General features: G+C 43.7%; 1 protein-coding gene across 2 annotated transcripts in view; it reads right to left on the reverse strand.

The window, feature by feature from the left end:
- Positions 1-24,239, reverse strand: part of LOC148036464 (D111/G-patch domain-containing protein) — an 84,716-nt gene that overhangs the window by 57,267 nt on the left and 3,210 nt on the right. The gene's annotated exons all lie outside the window — the stretch shown is intronic.

A 24,239-nucleotide genomic window follows, 5' to 3' on the forward strand; every position in this document is an offset into this window, starting at 1 on the left:
TGGTGCTACGACCTCCTGGAGATCATCGCAATGCCAGCGGCAGTCTTCTCCCTCTTATTTTCAGATACAGTGGCTTCCACGACCTACAGCTCTGCAGTCCGCTCCATCGAGAGACAGTGATTATTTGAGATCGTCTTCTTGTCAATCTGCTCCTTTGAGAGGCAGTGGCTGCTTGACTCCTTCCTCTTCTTCAGCTACCCAGTCTGCTCCATTGAGAGACAGCAACTATTGCCCACCTTTGCTCATTCTGAGCCCCACCCTTCCCCACCCTCGACTACTCAGGTTTGAGAGGCTACCTCTAGGAGCTCTTCAACATCCCAGATACCTTCTTCGGCACGACCAACGGCACTTCCTTCGTCATTAGACATTTCGGAGTCCGTAATCCATGAGTTTTTGGATTCCCTATCTACTTCATAGGGGGATTCAGAGGGGGATGTTATTTCTTTGCCCTCAGAGGGGGCATCTACTTCTTCTTCGACTTCAGTGGGCACCCCTCCACCTCCCACCTCAGAGGGGGAACCTACTCCACATGAAGTTCTTCACCCATCCTCTACTTTCTTGGGGTGGTTGTCTTCGACCAGTCATCTCTTCTACTGATACCCATGATCTTCAGGTACCACCTAGATCGGGATCTCGGAGGTTCAATTGCGACTTGGTGACGAGGCCTTCATATTCCTTCCAACATAGATGCACAGAGCTAGTGGCTTCTTTCCCGAGGTTGTGTTTCGGGTTCTCCAGTTCACTCTGTCTATTGATCTTTACTGCAAGTTCCCTTTCCAGTGGAAATCTTGGATCTTAGGGATCCTCTACATCTTATTCCTCCTCTACATCTTCTTGCCTTGGTCACTTAGTCAACATCGAGCCACCTCTCGAGATCAAGTACAACCATATCCTTATGGTTCTCGGCACCACACAAAGTCCGACATTCCTCCTATGCATTGCATGATTTCATCCTCTTTGTACTAAGGAGCTTGGACAAGTGAACAATTTCCCTATGAGGGACACTGTCTAAGTGGCACCTGCAGCATGTAGCATTGCATCTCCACCATACTCTTCTCTTGTTCCCCTTTTTGGGTTTGAGAGGGGGTGTTGAGAAACCCTTTACCCTTCACCCGCAATTTGCGTTTTTGCGTTTCTGCGTTTTACGTTTAGGGTTTGCAGCCCCAAAAAGGGGCGCCATCCTAGACTGGCTGTGCCTATTTATAGGCTACTCTCACATTCATTCCTCATGGCTAATTTATTCAGTCCGTCACCCCTTCTCTCCAGCTTCTCCACTACCCTCACACTCCTTCATGAGGACATTGCGGTTCGTGGTTCGTGGCTGTCTTCATCATCTTCCTTGTGTTACGGCACCCTTGGTCCCTTATATCGCATTCACTCCATGATTCGGAACTTCATCATTCCATTCATCAGAGTTTCTTCTCTCTTCTCTTCCCTTCTCCATGTTTGCCAAGTTCACTCCGTGTTCCTCCCCGCAAACCCTATTGTCTCACCAGTACGTCATCTTTTGACATCTCCCTCATGTTGTATCTCTCTTACTTATGTATCTCCTTTTTCAAAATCATTGTACCGGATAAAACACTCTCTCTTTGAGATAAGACCTTTTGTTTTCCTTTTTAAAAAGTTTTGTGTCACGGGATCAATCACCCATGACCCGAAGGGGGGTTTGTTAGATTTATTCATCCTCATATGTGTTCACACATTATTGTGTGTAAAAGTGAGTGTTTATGTGTGAAAACCTTTCACACCACTTAGCATTAAATAAGGGTCAAAGGTGTGAGTGGATATCTTAGCCTATATATTCAAGCCCCATCACTTGTACTTTCATCCCACATATCTCAATTATCATTATCAATCCATCTTTTAGTTTGTGTACAAGCAAGATCTCTCTCTCTCTCTCTCTCTCTCTCTCTCTCTCTCTCTCTCTCTCTCCATGGAGTTCCATCAGCCATAGCCTATTGGTCACACACGAGCTCCATACCCAACATCTATCATGTGTTTTGATGAAGAAGGTAGCTCATTCTAGAGCATGCACTTCTTCTTCTAGTCAAGTTTTAGTGTGCATTGCTTGTGCTTGATTGGCTATGATCAGCCCTAGATGACTGCGATCTGCCCTGTTGGTGCCATATCAGCATTTTTCAGCAATTGGGCAGCATTTATGAGCTATCACCAGCATTTACTGCCAGTCGGTCAGCCATTATTAGTGGCTGTTGGAGCACTCTGCCCAATTTGGCCATCTTTGGCTATTTATAACCGTGGGCTGGCTGGCACATTCGTGCACATTGAGATTGCTGTGTCTTTCTCCATCTCTCATGAGGACTGCTACTGCACACTCTCCATCTTTGTCATCATCACCATCATAGGTGTTGTTATCATTTTCCAACCTGATCCGGTGTCCTCACTAATACCTTGGGCTGTGTGCAGGGACTGATCAGCCCTCAATGTATTCAGCTTTCCTTCATTGTTTAGTGCAAATTTATCTTCTCTTCGTGATCTAGCGCCCTCACTCATACCTTGGGTTACATGCAGGGACTAATCAACCCTCAATACATTCAGTTTTCCTTCATTGTTCAATGCAAATTTATCTTCTCTTCCTGATGTCTCTTCTCTTCTTCTTTTCTCTTCGTGTTCATGATTCTCTTCCATTGCAGACTCTCATATCAATCTCATGCTCCGACAAGCACAACCATGATATCCATTGCATAGAGTAGTGGCATGTCTTCCGCATCTTCCTTCTCCAAGAATGTGACACTATACCACATCATTCCTTCTCTTCACCTTCACATGTATGACCATTGCTCTGCCACATTGTGACAGAAGTAGAGACTTCTCCAAAGACTAGAGTAGGCCAACACCCTCTCTGAAAAGCACTGATGAACACCATAGCACTCAACTGTAGCTCCATGAGATATGTCAGAAAAATGAATCTCTCAATCACAAAAGTATGAACAAGATCGTAATAAAGTGAAATGAGAAAGGAAATCACTTGCACATTATCTTAGTCGACAAAGAGCAGTAAAGAGAAAATAGAGCACAAGGAAACATCTGCTCAATATCGAGCTGGTTGGCAATTTCTAGTAGAGCTGAATCTTCATTTTTCTACCTATTGTACCTATGTATATCAGTTCCAGAAATCAATCATCGTCTTCACGTCAAGTGCTGATGTTTTGCTTTTCCGTGAAATTCTCTCTTTTTTGTTTCGCATGCCTTAGTTCCTTCAGCCTGCACTTTCAGCCAAGTTGCATTTTTCAACCTGCTTCGACACTCGAGGGATAGATCACTTGTGTTGATTGTTGCGCTTGCCACTACACTCTCTTCACCTCTACTCCTATCATGAGGACGTGAGATTTTGAGATGCTTTAATCTTGTCGATAACATTTGATTAAGTTATTAATCAAATGTACAAGGTTGTTCAACATATGTGATGCACATGGCAATTATTTCATGGTAATAGGCCAAGGACCTCGAGGATGCACCGGGTGTCAAAGACTAAAGTTGTGAGAAGTTATGCCAACTGGGTTTTGGTGGTTTGTTGGCGTCAATTTTGACCCTAGGGCAGTTGTTTGCCCAATAAATGTCAATTGTGACACTAGGGACTACCATTAGTTAATTAATTAATGCCAAGGTCAATAGAGGATGGACACCACTCCAGGTTGCAAATGGTGTACCCAATTTAATTATGGATGGGCACATTTAATTTTGGGCAAGGTCAGAAGGGCTGAAATTAATTTTCAGGATTATTTAATTATGTTGTTGGATCATGCTAAAAAATAGGTTTAAAAGGCTGCCACTTGGCAAAAATGCCCATGCAAACTAACAAAACGTTTTTGGGCCTGGGTCTCAGCCATTCAGTCAGTTTACAACTGGAGAGTGAGGGAGAGAGTTGCTAGTCCGTTTTCTGATCAAAGAACGGTAATTTAGTGCAGACAACCATCTAGGGACCTCAATAAGCAAGGGACAGCAAGGAGACACCTTCAAGGGTTGGCAACAGCATTGTTGATCAGGTGACAACATTTCGGAGGTGCTTGGCAGTAGAGGTGACTGCATTAAACGCACGTTGGAATAGATAAGAGGCAGATTTTAGGGTTTTCTCGCAAAGAAAATCAAGTTTCTCTCTCATCTTGGCTTTTCTTACCTTCCCCAACCCCTTCTTAAGAGATCTCAACATTTCTCGGCCATTTCGAGCAGATCTTACCAAATTTGATGGACAACAGAGGGATCTCTGCTGTAAACCCTAAATTTTTGCAAAAATTAGGATTTAGCAACCACCTTCAAACCCATGCCAATAGAAGAAGTCATCGTATACTAAAATCAACACCTGAAATTCATGGAATTCACAAGGATTTCAAATGCCACGCCATCCATTGTGAATTGGGGTAACATTTGGCCAATTGCCGGTTCCATTTGTGCAAGCCTTGGGTAAAAATCAGCAGGCAATTGACCCGAATTGCTTGCTGATTGTTTGTACAGCAAGAAGCTTTTGGATCAGCAAAGGAAATTGTGGAATCTCAACTTTTACTCAATCCATCAACAATTAAAGTTAAAGAAATACAAAAAGGGGGGACAGTTTTGGGGCCAACCAGGTGTCTATTGTCCAAGATTGATAAGGTAATGCGTGCATTTCAGTTTATCCTCATTTATTAATTGTTGTAATTAAGTGCTTGATCAGGCTTTACCACCCTCTCCGAGAAGGAAGGTTGGTTTCAGCTCCTCTCTTGTTTGAACCATTTCTCTATTTCTTGACCTATCAAACTCTTGCTGTTGAGTTGTTCTTCCTATGTGTCTATCTCTCTTATACCCCTTACTTTAAATTTACATCTCATCTACATAGACTTCTCCATATTGCAATACTAATGACAAGCTTAAAGGATTTGACAATCCCACCTGAAGTGCAGTTATGAAAGGTTGGTTTATGCAAAAGTGAGTCCGGTACATCACTTTGGGATCTTCCTTGCCTCTCCAAAAGCCATCTCCTCTTCCTCAAACTGGAGCAAAGACAACTACAATGAAGCAATCCTCGATTGGATACAGAGGAATACTTGGCTCTTCTTCAGTGCATTACGGAAGAAGTCCTCCAAACAATTACCTCCTAAGAAACATCCTCAAAGGTGTGTGAGAAGCTTCAACTTATGTACAAAGGCTTCATCAACCACGAAGGTTGTTACTCTCTATGGGCAGTTGCAAGCTATTTGGTTCAAGGTGGCTGATATGATTCAGCCATTTTTATTCAGGGTGACAGAAATCCAAGATCAACTTTGCAACATGCAGTTCACCCTTCCCAAAGCTCATATTGTGGGGACTAAATCTACAAGCTACCTCTGCAATTTGATCGTGTCACCAATACCTTATAAGCCCAAACATTAACGACACTTAACTTTAATCATATAAACTCAAAGTTGCATGAGCATGAGGCTACTTTGCCTTTATAGTGGAGGTTACCATCTCGTGTTGGCAACCACCCTTCAGGTGCTTTGGTTACTTCTAAGAGGGGTGACACATAGAAGAGGCAAAGTCAATGCTACCATAATGGTAAGAAAGGGCATCTCTTAAAGGACTACAAGAAACTAGCTACATTGCGAAAGGATAATAAGAAAGCAAGATGAGGAGGAGAAGAATAAGAAGAAGAAGGATAAGGACTCCCCTAACAAGTAACCATACTCAAACTCAAAATCTAACTCCAAGTCTAGCCATGCAACGAGGGCTACACCAACCTTTGCAACTTTCTAGCCCTAGTGGTGTTATACTACCTCATAACTCTTCTATGCCAAAGAGGACGTGCCAAAGGGAATGTAAGGGAGTGGTGATAGTGAGGCATCTGAGCCTCATCTATATGAAAGTGTGATGGACCTTAAGGGTGGGTTTCCAACATGCGTCAACTAAGTCTAGCAAATCCAACTCCTAGATCTACCTTTCCAATTCATGATGGGATGTTTGAAAGAGAGCTTTACTCCTAGTCTATTCTCACATGAGCAACCACTAAGTCTATTCTCATGTGGGTTTCCCACATACATCAACTAAGTCTAGCAAATCCAAATCCTAGATCTACCTTTTCAATTCATGATGGGATGTTTGAAAGAGAGCTTTATTCCTAGCCTATTCTCACGTGAGCAAACACTTTGATAGTATAACCAAATGTAAGAAATCTACGGTCACGATAGTGCTTTCCATGAGACGGTTTCATCCAGATTTAGCTATTTCTACTCACTATGGTTGGGGGATTGAGATGATCAACATCAATCTTTTTCCAAGCCAGCTTGGTGGTGGCTTGATTATCCACTACTTGGGTATCCATTGTCCTATATGATTGTCATTGTTGTATGTACTATGATGCGTTGTTTATCATTGTAGTTTTACTGGATTGATCACCCATGATCCAAAAGAGGGTGTTAGGGTTGTACATATCATGGGTTCTACAACTTATATGAAGAAGGCATTTCTTATCTAAGTCTAGAACATTTGATAACGCCCCACCTGATTTTTGGTGCATTTAATGCAGCTGACCTGATCATTATTTTGTATATTTAGCCTATTTATGGGCTGCTCCTCTCCTCCATTGATCCATTCATCTGATATGCACACACACAACTTCCTACTAGAGAATGGGAGACTAACACTCTGCTGGTCGCCCACAGCCCACACCTTCGTACAAACTCAAAAGCCTCAGTATATGGATTCCATTTCCTGAATCTATTCTCTTTGTGTTCATGTGTTCTTGCTGTTCCTTTCTGTTCTTTGAATTTACAGCAGTTCTATCAGCTCTGCCACTTGCTTCCATTGCTCCACACCATTTTGACATAGCTGCCATAACCTGGTCTATAGCGTCATCATCACCTCCAAACTGCAAGTAATATCATCTGCAACTGCTGTGACCTCTTTTACAACCAGGCGATCTAACTATGACCTGCATTTTGAAGAGGAGAGAGTGCGCAATGGAGTGCGAGATTGAGGCGCGAGCAGCAGAGCTAAGAGTTAGAGAGAGTGAACGCAGAGATAGGTGTACCAGATTGTGATGGTACACAAAGAATGAAAGAATGTATTTATATGTTAGGGTACAACAAGGGTGTGTTCACACCCGTATGACTATATACACAGAGACAAAGGGACTTTACACCCAACAACCTCCCACTTAAAGGCCCAAAGTGGTACCTTTAAGCTAACCAACTCCCCGTAAACGAATGCAATGCTCATGTTGAGCCTTTGCAAGACACTTAGTGAGAACATCTACAAGGTAAACTTGGGTTTAGTGTGACAAGACCATCATCCAAGTCCTGTCGAATGAAGTGGTACCGAACATCTATGTGTTTAGTACGTGCATGGAACATAGCATTCTTAGCCGAACGTACTGCACTGAGGCACTCTGGCTATCACAACCAAGCACTGGAGTATGTGAAGAAAGACCAAAATCCTTGACCAAACGGTCAAGCCAAATAGCTTCCTTAGAAGCTTCTATGGCTGAAATATATTCAGCTTTTGTAGTACTCAATGCGACAATTTTCTGCAATCTTGGACACCAAGAGATAGCCCCACCAGCCAAAGTAAAAACATACCCACTAGTAGATTTCCTAGTGTCAAGATCTCCTGCCATGTCCAAATCACAAAATCCCTGCAACTCAAGTGCACCCTTTCCATAGCATATACACTTTTCTTATGCACCTTTCCAGTATCTGAAGATACATTTCACTACTTCCCAATGTGGCTTGCCAGGGTTAGACATGAATCTACTACTAACTCCCACTGCATGAGCAATGTCAAGGCAAGTTGCAACCATAGCATACATCAAAGATCCACAAGTTGATGCATAAGGTACACCCTTCATGGCACTAGCAACTGCATCATCCTTAGGGCAATCGGATTTGCTAAGCTTTGTATGTGGCGGTAAAGGCACACCAAGAGGCTTAGCATCAGCCATATTAAACCTGTCAAGTACTTTGCTGATGTACTTGTCCTATGAGAGAAATAACAAACGTTGCCCTCTGTCTCTTTTAATGCGAATGCCCAAATAGTATTCAACTGCCCCCAAATCTTTCATGGAAAAGTTTGAGCTCGGCTACCTTTTAAGAGCATTCAAAGTACTCTTATGATGTCGTGCAATCAGCATGTCATCCACATATAAAACCAGCACAATAAGGCTTCCATCATTAGTATTTTTAGTGTATAAGCAGTGATCTGCATGACTGCGTTTAAATCCATGGCTGAGCATAAAGGTATCAAATTTTTTGTACCATTGTCTAGGGGCTTGTTTCAGCCCATATTGTTAGCAGAGTATTTGTCAGCTCATGTGTGAGTCTGAGCTTGATCTTGGCTGGGCATTTTTATTAGGTATTTTAGGTATTTTTCTGGTGTGGCATTTTATGCACCAGTCGGCCAGCATTAAATGCTGTCCGACCAGCATTATTGCTCCCCACTTTTTCAGCCTATTTATACTCAGTGGCTCCTCCTCAGTCAGTCACTTCATCTTCACCATCTACAGACTCTGTGGAGAGAGGAGCCAGTGCCAGTGCCCACGCAGCCAGTGACTCACTGTTGTATGCGACTGTCTCGTGTTCAGATATATGGATTCCATTTCCCGTGCATACATCTGAGTTCTCACCTGTATCGTGTTCTTTTCTTTTCTCTTTTTGTCTTGTGTTTCAACAGTTTATTTCAGCACATGTTTATGCTTCCACCGCTGCTCCACTTCTGACATGGTATCAGTTTTCAGGATTTGTGTTTCTGCTGTGTTTTCTTGCTGATTTCAGGACTGTTTTGTACCCCTGCTGATCAGACGACTGCTGTCGCAGCCAGGCAACCTGTTTTAGGGTTGTTTTCAGCCTGCGTTTTTTGCAGTTTTGCCATCGCCTGCTGCCTCCGCACCCTCTACTGCCTACGCACCCTCTGCTGCCTGCGTTTTTCATCTGTAGCTGTTGGCGACAGTTTTCTACCTGTTTTTCTCCAGTTTACAGCCTGCGTTTTGCTGATTCAGCGTCTCTCCTGGCTGGGTGACTGTTACTTCAGGCCGTTTTTGCTGTTTTTGGCAGTTTTTGACTGATTTTTTGACTTTCTGCAGCAGCTTTTGTCTTCTATTGATCAGATTTTGGGTTATATTGCATGTGAACTCTCTTTTTCTGTAGTCTGTGCTTGTGTTTTGGCTGTGTTTCCTCTCTAAATTCCATCTCTTCTCTACTTCTCTTCTTATCCTCTCCATATGGCTCCTCCGTGCACTTCCACTGATGATAAGTTACATGGACCTGATTATCTCACATGGAGTGTTGTCATGAAAGCTTGGTTTGTGCAGAAGCGGTTATGGTACATCGTCTATGGAGCTACTCCTCCTCCTCTCCGTCCTTTTCCTCTTCTTGAAGACTTTGATGAGGACAACCATGAGACATCCTTGAGATTACAGGGGCGGCTTCCAGCACATTATGGAGGTGAGGCTTATGTAGCTTCAGAGAGGGGTAACGGGAAGGCGAAGTCGAAGGCCCAGTGTTACCAATGTGGCAAGAAGGGACATTTGCGGAAGGACTGCAAGAAGTTAGCGGCTTCCAGGAATAAGGAGCAGAAGACGAAGCGGGATGTTGACTCTACCGATGAGTCCTCTCCTTCATCAGACTCCCACTCCGATCCTCCGACCAAGGTGAAGTCCAAGGTGCGGAAGGGATCCTCTTCTTTGGATCGCGGGAAGGGCTTGGTGGCCCCTTCCTCGGCTGCTTTCTAGTAGTGGTGATGAGGTCATCCCTCACGACTCTCTTGTGCCAGAGAGGGAGTGTGAGCGGGTGTTCAGATGGGGCAGCCGCGCCTCATCTATACTTTTATACAGGTGCATAGGTTCCAGAGAGGGCCGTCCCTGACGCATCGACTTCAGTCTAGCGGAATCAAATCCTGGAGTTGGGATTGACATCCAGGTTCATGATGAGCGGGTCATCTGACAGAGAGCGGGAGGCTTTCGTCTGGAGCTCACATGAGGGGACACTTTGGCGGTCTGGCCAAAGGCGGGGAATCCATGGTCACCTATGTTCAGAGGCATTTTTGACAGGATGGTCTTGTATGCTACTGCGAGACATTGGTGATGGACACAGAGACATGCTATGATCTTCTCTATTTTCAGGTGTTTGGTACGATCGACATCGACATCAGGTTCTCTCCGAGGCACCTTGGTGGTGGCTTGATCACCCACTGCTTGGGTATCCATGGTTCTACTTGGTGGTTCTATGTTATATAGTTTCTGATCCCTTTTCATTGTACTATTGTATTGTATTAGATCACTCATGATCTGAGAGAGGGTGTTAGCAGAGTATTTGTCAGCTCATGTGTGAGTCTGAGCTTGATCTGGGCTGGGCATTTTTATTAGGTATTTTAGGTATTTTTCTGGTGTGGCATTTTATGCCAGTGGAGCATTTTATGCACCAGTTGGCCAGCATTAAATGCTGTCCGACCAGCATTATTGCTCCCCACTTTTTCAGCCTATTTATACTCAGTGGCTCCTCCTCAGTCAGTCACTTCATCTTCACCATCTGCAGACTCTGTGGAGAGAGAAGCCAGTGCCAGTGCCAGTGCCCACGCAGCCAGTGACTCACTGTTGTATGCGACTATCTCGTGTTCAGATATATGGATTCCATTTCCCGTGCATACATCTGAGTTCTCACCTATATCGTGTTCTTTTCTTTTCTCTTTTTGTCTTGTGTTTCAGCAGTTTATTTCAGCACATGTTTATGCTTCCACCGCTGCTCCACTTCTGACACATATACGCTGCGTTTCAGCTTACAAACCAAATACTCTCTTCCTGAATGGCAAATCCTTTTGGCTGCTTCATGTACACCTCTTCATCCAAGTCACCATGAAGAAAAGCAGACTTCACATCCATCTGATCCAACTCTAAATCCAAGGATACAGTGAGAGCAAACAAAACACGGAGCGTAATCATCTTCACCACTGGTGAAAAGACATCCTAGAAGTCTATGCCTTCCTTCTATGTATAGCCCTTAGCAACCAACCGTACCTCATACTTGGGCTTCCCATCAATACATTTCACTTTGTAAACCCATTTATTAGGAATAGCTTTCCTATCCTTAGGCAAAGGTACAAGCTCCCATGTGTTATTTGCATATAGAGACTTCATCTCTTCCTGCATAGCAAGCTCCCACTTTCTCTTGTTTTCATGTGACTATGCCTCTTTAAATGTCAAAGGCTCGCCCTCATCAGTCAACAAAATGCAATCCAAAGATGGCTGAAATTTCTGTGCCTGCCTTCTCACACATGTAGACCTTCTTACCCAATGATTTGTATTATCAAGCAGTGAGCCTACATCCTGAGGAATGTGCACACCATCACCAGGTGGCTGATTTTCAGCATTTTCTTGCTGCTGTAATCTATTTTCAGCATGTTCTTCTTGCTGTCCTATTTCATCCTATGCATCAACTTGCTGTCCATGATCTTCTAACTGTAGCACAATAGGTTGCTGCTCATTTTCAGTATCAAAAGGGAAAGAACTTTCAGCTAATGGCTGCTGAATGGCTGGCTGTTCATGCTGAAATTTGACCTTCTTTTTGTCAAGATCACCATGTGTAGCATTTTTCAACAACTTTGCCTCATTAAATACTACGTCTCCGCTGTGTACTATCTTCCTGCCTTGAGGAAGCCAAACTCTATAACCCATCTCTCCCTCATCTCCATATCCCATGAAGATGCCCTTCATGGATTTCATGTCTAGTTTAGTCCTCTATTCTACATGTACATGCACAAAGGCATCACAACCAAAGACACGCAAATGGTCATATGAAGCAGGTTTGTCAAACCAAACCTCTTCAAGAATGCCATTTTCCAATGCACGATTGGGAGAGCGATTACATACATGAACTGCAGTTTTAAGAGCCTCTCCCCAAAACTGCTACGGGAGATTAGCTATGGATAGCATGCATCTGACTCTCTCACAAAGTGTGCGATTATATCTTTCAGCCACTCCATTTGATGCAGGATTATAAGGGGTTGTCAACTCCCTCTTAATGCCATGCATCTCACAAAACTTGTTAAATTCATTTAAGACATACTCACCCCCATTATTTGTTCTTATGGCTTTCAACTTAAGCCCTTTCTGTGTGATAACAAAAGCATGAAACTTTTTAAAAGCATCCAACACTTCCTTTTTGCTCTTAAGTACATACACCCATGACTATCTACCAAAATCATCAATGAAAGTAACAAAGTACCATGCATCCCCATATGAATTAACAGGCATAGTGCACACATCAAAGTGTACTAAGTCAAGAGCATTAGACTTCTTAACGACACCAGAGTAACAAGGAGGCTTCACATGTTTTCCATATAAGCAATCATCACAAAATTCGAGACAAGAACCTTTGACATCAAATCTCCCTAAAGAGGAGAGAACCTGAAGGCCTTTCTAGATCATATGACCAAGTCTTTTGTGCCAAAGCTCCATTTGTGAATGGACTTCAGCCACAGCCAAGAACTTACCAAGTAATGCTTTACAATGCAAGTAATATAAAGTCCCCCTTTTGCTATCTTTAACAATCAGCATAGAGCCCTTGTGGACCTTCCAAGATCCACTACCAAAGGTAGTAAAATACCCTCTAGCATCAAGCTGCCCAACTGATAGTAGACTTTTCTTTATGCTAGGTACAAATCTGACATCTTGCAAAATCAGCTCTTGGCCATTTTCAAGGGCCAAGTGAATGGTGCCAACACCCTCTATCTCACATACATAGTTATTACCCAAGTAAACCTTGCCTAGGCAACCTGCAATGTATTCAAAAAATGACTCCAAAGAGGGGGTAACATGAAAAGAGGCACCGCTCTCCACTATCCATGATTGTGACAGCCCATCATGAGCTGAAAGTAAGGCATCAATTACCTCCTTTTTTGTGATGTGCATATCACCTGCTCCTACCATAATATTTGCATCATTACATGAGGCTACAACAAGTATCTCTTCCGTGTCAGAAAGCTCTTCAATGACCACACTAGATGCAACATTATTTAAATGCGCACAATGTCTGCAATTTCTGACGCAGATGCCTCAATTATGCATGAACACCACTAAATCTAGAATTTCTGGACATAAATCTGAGCTCTGTGCCTCAAGCACATGAACCCTTGTTAAGAGGAAGGGGGTAACTTTGAAATTAAAGAAATTTTTTGTTTCCTTTTATTAAAAGGAAACTAACGGAAAAAACAGGCCCGCAAGGGGGGGGAGGGGGGGGGGGGGGGACTACTGTCGCCTACCAGAGCCTGGTCTTGGTTGTCGCGCAACGGAGTCGCCTAGTCGTCGCCTAGTCCCAATCATCACGCTGGACACGAACTTCAGTCCTCTGCCCCATGCCACCTGTTATAGGCAGCCGCCTGTCAATTGGTCCACTGCCGTCACGCTGGACTTGTTGCCTAGTCCCCCTGTTTACCACCTGGACTATTCATCACCACACAACAAGTCACCTACACACGCTGCAATGTCACGTGTGACTTGCTGTCGCCTGTGAGTTGCCAACTACTCGTCTCCTTTTGGTGGTTTCGAGAAGCGCGCAAAGCCTTAAGCTCTGATACCAGTTTGAAAGGAGAGAGTGGGCAATGGAGTGCGAGATTGAGGCGCGACCAACAGAGTTGAGAGTTAGAGAGAGTGAATGCAAAGATAGATGTACCAAATTGTGATGGTACACAAAGAATGAAAGAATGTATTTATATGTTAGGGTACAATAAGAGTGTGTTCACACCCATATGACTATATACACAGAGACGAAGGGACTTTACACCCAACACATTTTAGATAGGAGCTGCTATGTTTCAGATCATCTACTCCAACTTGAACTGCATTTTCCTCTTCCACAAGATTGTGATCAGTTTTCACACATTTTACATCAAATTTTCAGTCATTCTCAACCTTGACTAACCCTCGGCTGTTGCATGGCATCACCCTCAACTCCAATCAGCTACACCTACATGAAGTTTGGGGTACTACTGTCAAAAGTGGATGCAATAGTGGCAGCATAGAAGAATGCTGAAATAAACTGTTGAACACAAGACGAGAGAGAAATGAGAAAACACAAGAACTGCAAAGGAGAACTCAAAGATGTGCTTGGGAAATGGAATCCATAGCTCTGCCTAGACGTTGGCACCAGCTCCCTCTCCAACAAAACCTTGCACTAGAATTTGCAAGTGGTGAATGACTAGATTGCGGCAGAGAAGCCCGAATATATAGCACAAAGTAATGCCATAAATGTGACCAAGTCGGCCAGCATTTAATACTGGTCAGCCAGCAATAAATGCCCAAATCACCATTAGACTAACACATAAAAGATACCTAAATAACACTAAAATGTTGGGCCCACTATAGCACATGCCCAGACTCACACATGAGCTGAATAGACTGCTAACACCCTCTCAATCATGGGTGATCTGATACAATACGATGATACAATGATAATAACTCATTAAAGGCCATACAACAAACCACTAAAATAGAACCATGGATACCCAAGCAATGGATGATCAAGCCACCACCAAGGTGCCTCAGAGAGAACCTAATTGTTAATGCTGATTGTACCAAAACCTGAAAATAGAGAAGAATCATAACAATGCCCTTGTCTATCAACAATGCCTCGTAGTAACATGCATGACCATCCTGTCAAAAATGCCTTTGAGCATACATGAACATGGATTTCCCTGCCTTTTGCGAAGACCGCCAAAGTGTCCCCTCGTGTTAGCTTGAACTAGGGGCCAATCCCACTCTCTCTCAAGTAATAGCCCATCATGAACCTGGAAGTCAATCCCAACTCCAAGATTTCAAAACCTACTAGACTTTGGTTGATGCATCAAGGAAGTCCCTCTTTGGAACTTATGCGCTTGTATATCTGTATAGATGGGCCCCACCTCACTACCCTCTCACCCCCACTCTCTAGCACTGGAGACTCATGAGGGATGACCACATCACCTGCACTAGAAAGCAGCAAAAGGAGAGACTGTTAAGCCCTTTCCACAATTTGATGAAGATGACCCCTTCCAAGCCTTGGCCTTCGCCTTGGTCAGAGGATTTGAGTCAGAGTTGAAGGAGGATGACTCGACGAAGGAGTCCTATCTTGTTGGCTGCTACTTCTCTTTCTTCTTCCTTGAAGCTAATAACTCAATTGTAATCCTTGCACAAATGTCCCTTCTTACCATAGTGATAAAGCTCATTGGTGTTGATGACATCTAGGCCTGCAAAGCATTGGCTATTGCATCTAACTCCGAAGGGAGCTTGTAGAGCATAGTTCCACAAGATAAGCCTCTGGAAGGGCAAACTGCATGTGATGAAGCTGATCTTGTACCTGTGTAACACAAAGCAAGAAAAATTGGACAGTATACTTCATCTCAAACTTCATCTGTTGGACCTGTCCATAAAGAATAATTGCACACAAAGTCAAGGGAGCCTCATATAACATCTAAAGCTTCGTCCATATCATTGAAGCAATCCTGCAGGAGGTGACTATAGAAAGAACCTCTTTAGAGATACAACAAAGAAGAGCAAAATATGCACAAGCATCATCGTAATTCCATGTAAGCATAGCTTCCTCATGATTATCCTCGTCGAAATCAGCTAGAAGAGAATTGGGACACGTAGAACACTCAATAGCTCCAAAGACAACGTCCCATAACTACTGCTACACAAACCGTGCTTTCATAACAGCACTCCACGTTTGGTAATTAGGGTCATGAAGTTTGTCATCAATAGAACAACAACAAGGAGCTATCTAGAGACAATAGGAAGAGAAAATGAAGGAAAGAAGAGAAGAAGAGAGAGAGCACAACCAAAGCACAAGTACAAACTACACTAAACGGAGTTCACTCACACTGTTAAGGGTAACAGATCACAAAACCTGTAAAAAACGGGAAAAATCAGCCAAGATAAAAGTGACAAAGTCTGAAAACCCGGTCTCCCGTCCTACAACAGCCCAAGAGGCTGCAAACGCAAATGTTGTAGGGGGTGAATGCAAATAAAGAAGCATTAAATGCTGATGCCAACATGAAAATAAGACAGAAAAGTGATAAACGCAAGCATCAACAGTATTAAATGCATACAACGATGTTTGGAGAAGAATCGCAGCAGCAAAACACAAATATTTGAGGGCTGAAAAGTCCCAAAGACTGGTCGTCTAGCTGCAGCAAACAAAGATGGCCAGTAATCATCAGAAAAACAGCAACACAAATGTAAATCCTAAAATCTAATACCATGTCAGAAGTGGATGCAGCAATGGAAGCATAGAAGAATGTTGAAATTGTTTAATGTTAGCAATCATGATTGCCATGCCTTGTTATCTCCTGCCTGTGACCCTCATTTTGAGTCAGACAAGGACATTAGGAGCTTTGACATGTCTTTCATGTGTTTTGATGGAGGAGGCAGATCTATTTGAGCATGCCTTTCTGTGTGTTTCCTTCAGTTGTCAAACTCCTGTATGCATTTCTAGGTAAATTTCTACTTTTCCCAATCTGCCTCCACCTATTGGGCATTGTCCTTGCCAATTAAGACTTTTGTGGCCCCTACTAATTTTCTAGCATTTTTTGGAGTGCGACTAGTATTAAATGCTGGTTGGCCAGCATTTATGGCACTTACATGTGTAGGTCAACCAATTTTTGGCTTTTATGGCTATATATAGCCAATCCCCCCCACTTGGCAGTCATTCATCCTCTCCAATCTTCTACTCTCTTGGCAAATGCACACTTCGACGCTCTATCTCCTCCATACTTCGTGCTGCCATCATCATCAGCCTGATCGGGTGCCCTCACTCACGATGTGGGCTGTATGTAGGGACTGATCAATCTCCTTCCACTTTTCCATTTGTATGAACATTCCTTCTTATTCACTACAGATTTCATTCTTCTTTTCTTACAGACTCTCTTACGTCCTTTGTCTCTATGTTTCCATTCCTTTCCATTGTGCACTCTCACACATGGTATCTAAGCATGGTATCATTGTCTGAGAGAGACACATAGGTTGTGATTCTTGCAAAGAAGACCATCCACAACCAACACACAGGCATACATCCTTGCGTTTGCTGAGAATGCTAGCTTCTGCCTGTGGGCAACATCATCTAGTAACCAAGCGTCAACACTTGGTGGATTATGACGTCATCAGAAGGCCAGATAACATCATCCAGGTAGGCGATTGCTTCTAGGCATTAGGCAACATCTCTCCATCAATGTTTTGCATAAACACAACCCTCTAGGTAGTGGTGACAATTTTCTAGCCGAGCGACAATCCTTCAATGTCAAATGCAACATTTGTGGAGCAAGCAACAGCATATTGATCAATGCTTTGTGCTTTTGTATTCTTCTGTGAGCATATGACAATCTTTCCCCTCAGGCGAAGCTTCTACATCGAGATCTTGGTATCTTGTACCCAATTCCTTTTGTCTTTGGGATGTCTATAGCCAAACACAGGTTTTCTTTTTGTGAGTGATTGCAGAAGAGGAAGATGTATTTTTTGTTTTCAAGCTCCGATGACTCGAATGGGGATCGTCATTCTCGACACTCCTCTAAGCGAAGGGGTGATTATTATCGCAAGTATCATTAGCAGGAGCACTCTCCTATTTGTACCTTTCACAAAAGGCTCCATCCAAAGTGAAGATGAATCCTTCGGTACCCTCTATTTAAGCACCCGTACTTCCTTTGCTGCCCAAAGAGGACCGATTGGATGGCTCCAACTATTCCCTACGGTGTTGTAAGATAGATTGTGTTTTGGACTCCTTCGATCTTTGGGAGCTTGTTTCTGATCCTATCCCCCATCCTAAGGAGGATCCTGCCGATGGGATATCCATGGATCACACAACCTTATGGAATCAGCTCAATTCTAGGCCCCGATCCTTTATCTTTACAAGTTTGCATGATTCTCTCCTTGTTCATGTTTGCAGGTTGAAGACCACGACAGAAGTGTGAAGCAAGTTTGCATCTCTCTATCAACAAAAGACACTTGCCCTCAAGATTTCCATTGAGAAGTTGTGGATGCTCGGTATTAATAAATCCTCCTCCATGAAGGAGCACATCACCAAGATGGAGGACATGAGGGGTGAGCTTGCCTCTCCTGGTCGGATGATATCTTCTAAAGACATAGCTATGATCCTTTGACTCAACCGCCATCTCCTCGGTTCAATGTCTTCTACACCAGCCTTATTATATCAAAGACCCACGAGACACTTCTATGGAAGGAGTTATCACTACTTATCTTGGAGCATGATGAGCAACTCAAAGAGGTCAGTGCTAGTGGCTCCGACTCCACTACAACCTTTGTTGTAGGTTCGAGAGGAGAAAAGACGAAGAAGAAGAAGGCAAAGGCGAAGAAGCCAGAAAGTTCTTCAAGCTAACTCAGATTCACAGAAGCCAAAGTGCCCACATTGTGGGAAGGGGACACATCCTGAGAAGAAATGCTGAAAGAAGTACCCTCACCCTAGTCCAAGGGCGAAGGGTGGATCTACACAAGAGCCCTCTACTACCCCTAGCCCCATTGTTACCCATGAGTCGATATTCCTTCATACCTATGCTTTGCAAAGGAGCCTTCTTCAATGGGGCTGCCGAGTCTTTTGAGCAACCGTGGTTGGTGGACAATGGTGCTTTGAGTCATATAACTCCAAGATCTTCGTTCCTCCGAGGGTTTAGTGACTAGTCATTGTTGGTGATATTGTTTCGGTGCCTATTAGTGGTGTTGGCACTTTACCGTTATTGTCTAGCCACAAGTCATGCTCCCTTTCAAAAGCCCTACATGTTCCGGTTGGGCTTTCCCCTCCTCTCTATTTATGGCCTTATGTGACTTGGCACCCATGTGATTTTCATCAAGCATGTCGTTGTTATTAAGGATTCTTTTACACAAGCTATCTTATTAGCAGGTTGGCAAGAGAGAGGGCTTTACCGACTCCATTACCCTTCTATGATGCAAGGTCCTCAGAGGCAATCTATTGCTACACTTATTCCCCCTTGTGCACCATCTATTCCACAAGTTCCTTCTCGTTCCCCACCCTCTCCTTCAATGGTTCCCTCGTACCCCCCAAACCCTTTCGGAGGGGGACGATATCGGTGCTGCAGCTATGCATTTCCCAACTCCTAATGTTTTAGAGGGGGTTTCCCAGGATCATGAGGAGCTTCTTCATCGGCAATCTACATTGATGGACTTCATCGACATTGGCATTCCTCTTGCCACCCAAAAATTTGTTTCTTCTTTGGCCTTATGCCACATCCAAGATTTGAGAGGGGGTTTTAGCAATCATAATTGTCATGCCTTGTTGGCTTCCTATTGCATTTCTCAGTCAATTTCTGCTTTTCCCAATCTATCTCTACCCACCCGACATTGTCCTTGCCAATTGGGATTTTTTTGTGGCCACCTGCTATTTTTCTAGCATTTTCTCGAGTGTGACCAGCATTAAATGCTGGTCAGCCAGCATTATTTATGGGACTTTCAGGTGCACATCAATCACTTTTTGGCTTTTATGGTCATATACAGCCAACCCCCCACTTGACAATCATTCATCCTCTCTAGTCTTCTGTCCTCCTTGGCAAGTGCACATTCAAACACTCCGTCTCCTCCATGCTTGGTACTGCCATCATTATCAACTTGATCCGATGCCCTCATTGATGCTATGGGCTACGTGCAGGGATTGACTAATCTCCTTCCCCTTTTCAGTTTGTATCAACATCCTTTCTTGTTTAGTGTTGATTTCATTCTTCTTTTCTTGCAATCTCTATCTATTCCTTTGTCTTTGTGTTTCCATTCCTTTCCATTGCGCACTCTCACAGAAATAAATTGCTGAACACAAGACAAAAGAGAGAGAGAAGAGAAAACACAAGAACACTTCAAAGGAGAACTGAGAGTTGTGCTTGAGAAATGGAATTTATATACCAAACACGAGACAGTTGCGTACAATAGTGAGTCACTGGCTCCGTGGGCACTAGCATCGGCTTCCACTCTCCAACAAAACCCTACATTGGAATCTGCAAGTGATGGATGACTAAACTGTGGAGGAGAATCCCGAATACATAGCACAAAATAATGCCATAAATGTGACTAGGTTTACCAACAATAAATGCCCGAATTACCATCAAAATGACACATTAAAAATGCCTAAATAACATAAAATGCCAAGCCCACTGCTGCACATGCCCAAACTCACACATGAGCTAACTAGACTATTAACAAGTGTTGCATAGGGATCTACACATGGAGGACAGCACTCTCTGTCACTCTCCCTTGGGCCTCAACCTGCTCCCATGAGAGTCAATGGTTTTTTGACATCTCCACTTCTTGAGCCTCACATCTATATCATCTTCTTTGCTCATTCATGTTCAGCATTCACTCATTCATCAGATTCTACTCTTCTCTAATTTTTGTGTTGTGTTTTAGTCATGTTCATACATGTATTTTCTCTGTGCAAACCCTTGCATATTTTCACACGGGGTAGGCAAGATCTGGCAAGACTATAGCAATTAGGAGCTTCAAGTTTCCTAGGAAAGTGTGCCAAGTTTTCCCTATTGATTAGTAGGATTTTGCCTAGCACCACAAATAGGTGAGTGCGCTTTCTAACATTTTGTGAAGCTACCAAAGGAGCATTAATAAACACAAGGGTTTAAGGCTTATCTTGTTAGAGGCAAGGTGTATCATTGTCGACATGGATTCCATGGCATGAAGTCTTGTTTATTGAGGCTACGCCTTAAATTCAAGTTACTTGCCTTAGAAGTGTGCACATCCAATATGTCATTCGCCTTTGGAACATGTTGTATGGGTTTGTCATTGTATCACTAGAGCCTTCTCGAATGACACGAGAAATGCTTTGGATGCATATGGGGTTATTCTACTTGAGTGTTTCTTGATTGGAATGACAACTTGCGTAGGATGAATTGGGTGCTGTTTATATTATAGACTAAGGCATATACTGATCCTGGTAGATACATGATTTACATGTGGATATGATGGTGAGTTGCAGACCTTGTGTGGAGTTCTGGGCAGCACTTGCAGCCTTCATGGCCAAAAAAATAGGCTTTATGTGGCAGTCACGGCAGCACGAGTGGCATTTATGGCAGCCAGGGTATAGTAGTATCTGAGGCTTGAAGGCATATCAATTCTACATGGCATATGGCTGAAATTTATGACATATGTAGATTTTGAGCAAGCTAAGGTGTTTTGGACGTATTAAGAGTATGATGCAATATTAGATGGTAGTATCAGAAGTGGAGCAGCGGTGGAAGCATAAACATGTGCTGAAATAAACTGCTGAAACACAAGACAAAAAGAGAAAAGAAAGAACACGATACAGATGAGAACTCAGATGTATGCACGGGAAATGGAATCCATATATCTGAACACGAGACAGTCGCATACAACAGTGAGTCACTGGCTGTGTGGGCACTGGCACTGGCTCCTCTCTCCACAGAGTCTGCAGATGGTGAAGATGAAGTGACTGACTGAGGAGGAGCCACTGAGTATAAATAGGCTGAAAAAGTGGGGAGCAATAATGCTGGTCGGACAGCATTTAATGCTGGTCGACTGGTGCATAAAATGCTCCACTGGCATAAAATGCCACACCAAAAAAATACCGAAAATACCTAATAAAAATGCCACAGCCCAGATCAAGCTCAGACTCACACATGAGCTGACAAATACTCTGCTAACATTCTCTCTCAGATCATGAGTGATCTGATACAATACAATAGTACAATGAAAAGGGATCAGAAACTATACAACATAGAACCACCAAGTAGAACCATGGATACCCAAGCAGTGGGTGATCAAGCCACCACCAAGGCGCCTCGGAGAGAACCTGATGTTGATGTCGATCGTACCAAACACCTGAAAATAGAGAAGATCATGGCATGTCTCTGTGTCCATCACCAATGTCTCGTAGTAGCATACAAGACCATCCTGTCAAAAATGCCGCTGAATATATGTGACCATGGATTCGCCGCCTTTGGCCAGACCGCCAAAGTGTCCCCTCATGTGAGCTCCAGACGAAAGCCTCCTGCTCTCTGTCAGATAACCAGCTCATCATGAACCTAGATGTCATTCCCAGCTCTAGGATTTGATTCCGCCAGACTGAAGTCGATGCGTCAGGAACGTCCCTCTTTGGAACCTGTGCACCTGTATAAAAATATAGATGAGGCGCGGCTGCCCCATCTGAACACCCGCTCACACTCCCTCTCTGGCACAAGAGAGTCGCGAGGGATGACCTCATCACCACCACTAGAAAGCAGCCGAGGAAGGGGCCACCAAGCCCTTCCCGCGATCCAAAGAAGAGGATTCCTTCCGTGCCTTGGACTTCACCTTGGTCGGAGGATCGGAGTCGGAGTCTGATGAAGGAGAGGACTCATCGGTAGAGTCAGCATCCCGCTTCGTCGTCTGCTCCTTCTTCGTCATCTGCTCCTTCTTCCTGGAAGCCACTAACTTCTTGCAGTCCTTCTGCAAATGTCCCTTCTTGCCACAGTGGTAACATTGGGCCTTCGACTTCGTCTTCCCGTTACCCCTCTCTGAAGCTACATAAGCCTCACCTCCATAATGTGCCGGAAGCCGCCCCTGTAATCTCAAGGATGCCTCATGCTCAAGAAGCATCGAGGTCATATGTAACTTATCATCAGTGGAAGTGCACGGAGGAGCCATATGGAGAGGATAAGAAGAGAAGTAGAGAAGAGATGGAATTTAGAGAGGAAACACAGCCAAAACACAAGCACAGACTACAGAAAAAGAGAGTTCACATGCAATATAACCCAAAATCTGATCAATAGAAGACAAAAGCTGCTGCAGAAAGTCAAAAAATCAGTCAAAAACTGCCAAAAACAGCAAAAACGGCCTGAAGTAACAGTCACCCAGCCACGAGAGACGCTGAATCAGCAAAACGCAGACTGTAAAATGCAGAAAAACAGGTAGAAAACTGTCGCCAGCAGTTGCAGATGAAAAACGCAGGCAGCAGAGGGTGCGTAGGCAGCAGAGGGTGCGGAGGCAGCAGGCGATGGCAAAACTGCAAAAAACGCAGGCTGAAAACAGCCCCAAAACAGGTCGCCTGGCTGCAACAGCAGTCGTCTGATCAGCAGGGGTACAAAACAGTCCTGAAATCAGCAAGAAAACACAGCAGAAACACAAATCCTGAAAACTGATACCATGTCAGAAGTGGAGCAGCGGTGGAAGCATAAACATGTGCTGAAATAAACTGCTGAAACACAAGACAAAAAGAGAAAAGAAAGAACACGATACAGATGAGAACTCAGATGTATGCACGGGAAATGGAATCCATATATCTGAACACGAGACAGTCGCATACAACAGTGAGTCACTGGCTGCGTGGGCACTGGCACTGGCTCCTCTCTCCACAGAGTCTGCAGATGGTGAAGATGAAGTGACTGACTGAGGAGGAGCCACTGAGTATAAATAGGCTGAAAAAGTGGGGAGCAATAATGCTGGTCGGACAGCATTTAATGCTGGTCGACTGGTGCATAAAATGCTCCACTGGCATAAAATGCCACATCAGAAAAATACCTAAAATACCTAATAAAAATGCCACAGCCCAGATCAAGCTCAGACTCACACATGAGCTGACAAATACTCTGCTAACAGGTAGCTTTCCAGACAACAACAAGAGCACAACAGTTGGCAATGCATTGGGAGATAGCATATCTATGTGGGGTGTTGATGGCTTGGATTTGATGAGACAGTTGTTATGAGGTACAGCTTGCAATGACACTGAGTATGAAAATTACAGACAGCTGCAGGAGCATACATGGACTACATGGCATTGAAATAGTCACCATTGCAAACTTCCAAGTGGTTAAGTTAGTTGCTCACATGGCATCGATGGTTGCTTGAAACTGTACGCCGGAAAAGGCAATCTCTGTCGTTACCAGCTCAAAGAGCAGCTTGTTCACACCTTAGCCATACAGCAAGAGTGCAACAGTTTCTTGATTTGAACAGTCATACTTTGATGTGCATCTTATGCAAAAGCTTTCACAACCATTTCATGCTTTCAAGACCACCACTAATGTGCAAAATGCCAACCTTTTCTGCTACGATTCAAAAGGAGATAACTGGATCTGTCCCTTTGAAGTCCGAAAGGGCCCTTGTTTCTTCCAAGTGCCACAGTTGAGGGCATGGCAAGAAATAGCAATGAGATGATCATCCCAATTACAACACTGATGACCGGTGCAGAAGGGGACTCCCTGGATGCAGCTATTTTGTACAATGCAATACTTGGGAGATAGAAGTGTATGCTTTTATAGTTCCTCCAAGTGCCACAGGTCAGGGCATGGCAAGA

Source organism: Lygodium microphyllum, chromosome 5, assembly GCF_053477565.2.
Source record: "Lygodium microphyllum isolate KBCC chromosome 5, Lygodium_microphyllum_v1.1.10, whole genome shotgun sequence".
Taxonomy (NCBI): Eukaryota; Viridiplantae; Streptophyta; class Polypodiopsida; order Schizaeales; family Lygodiaceae; genus Lygodium; species Lygodium microphyllum.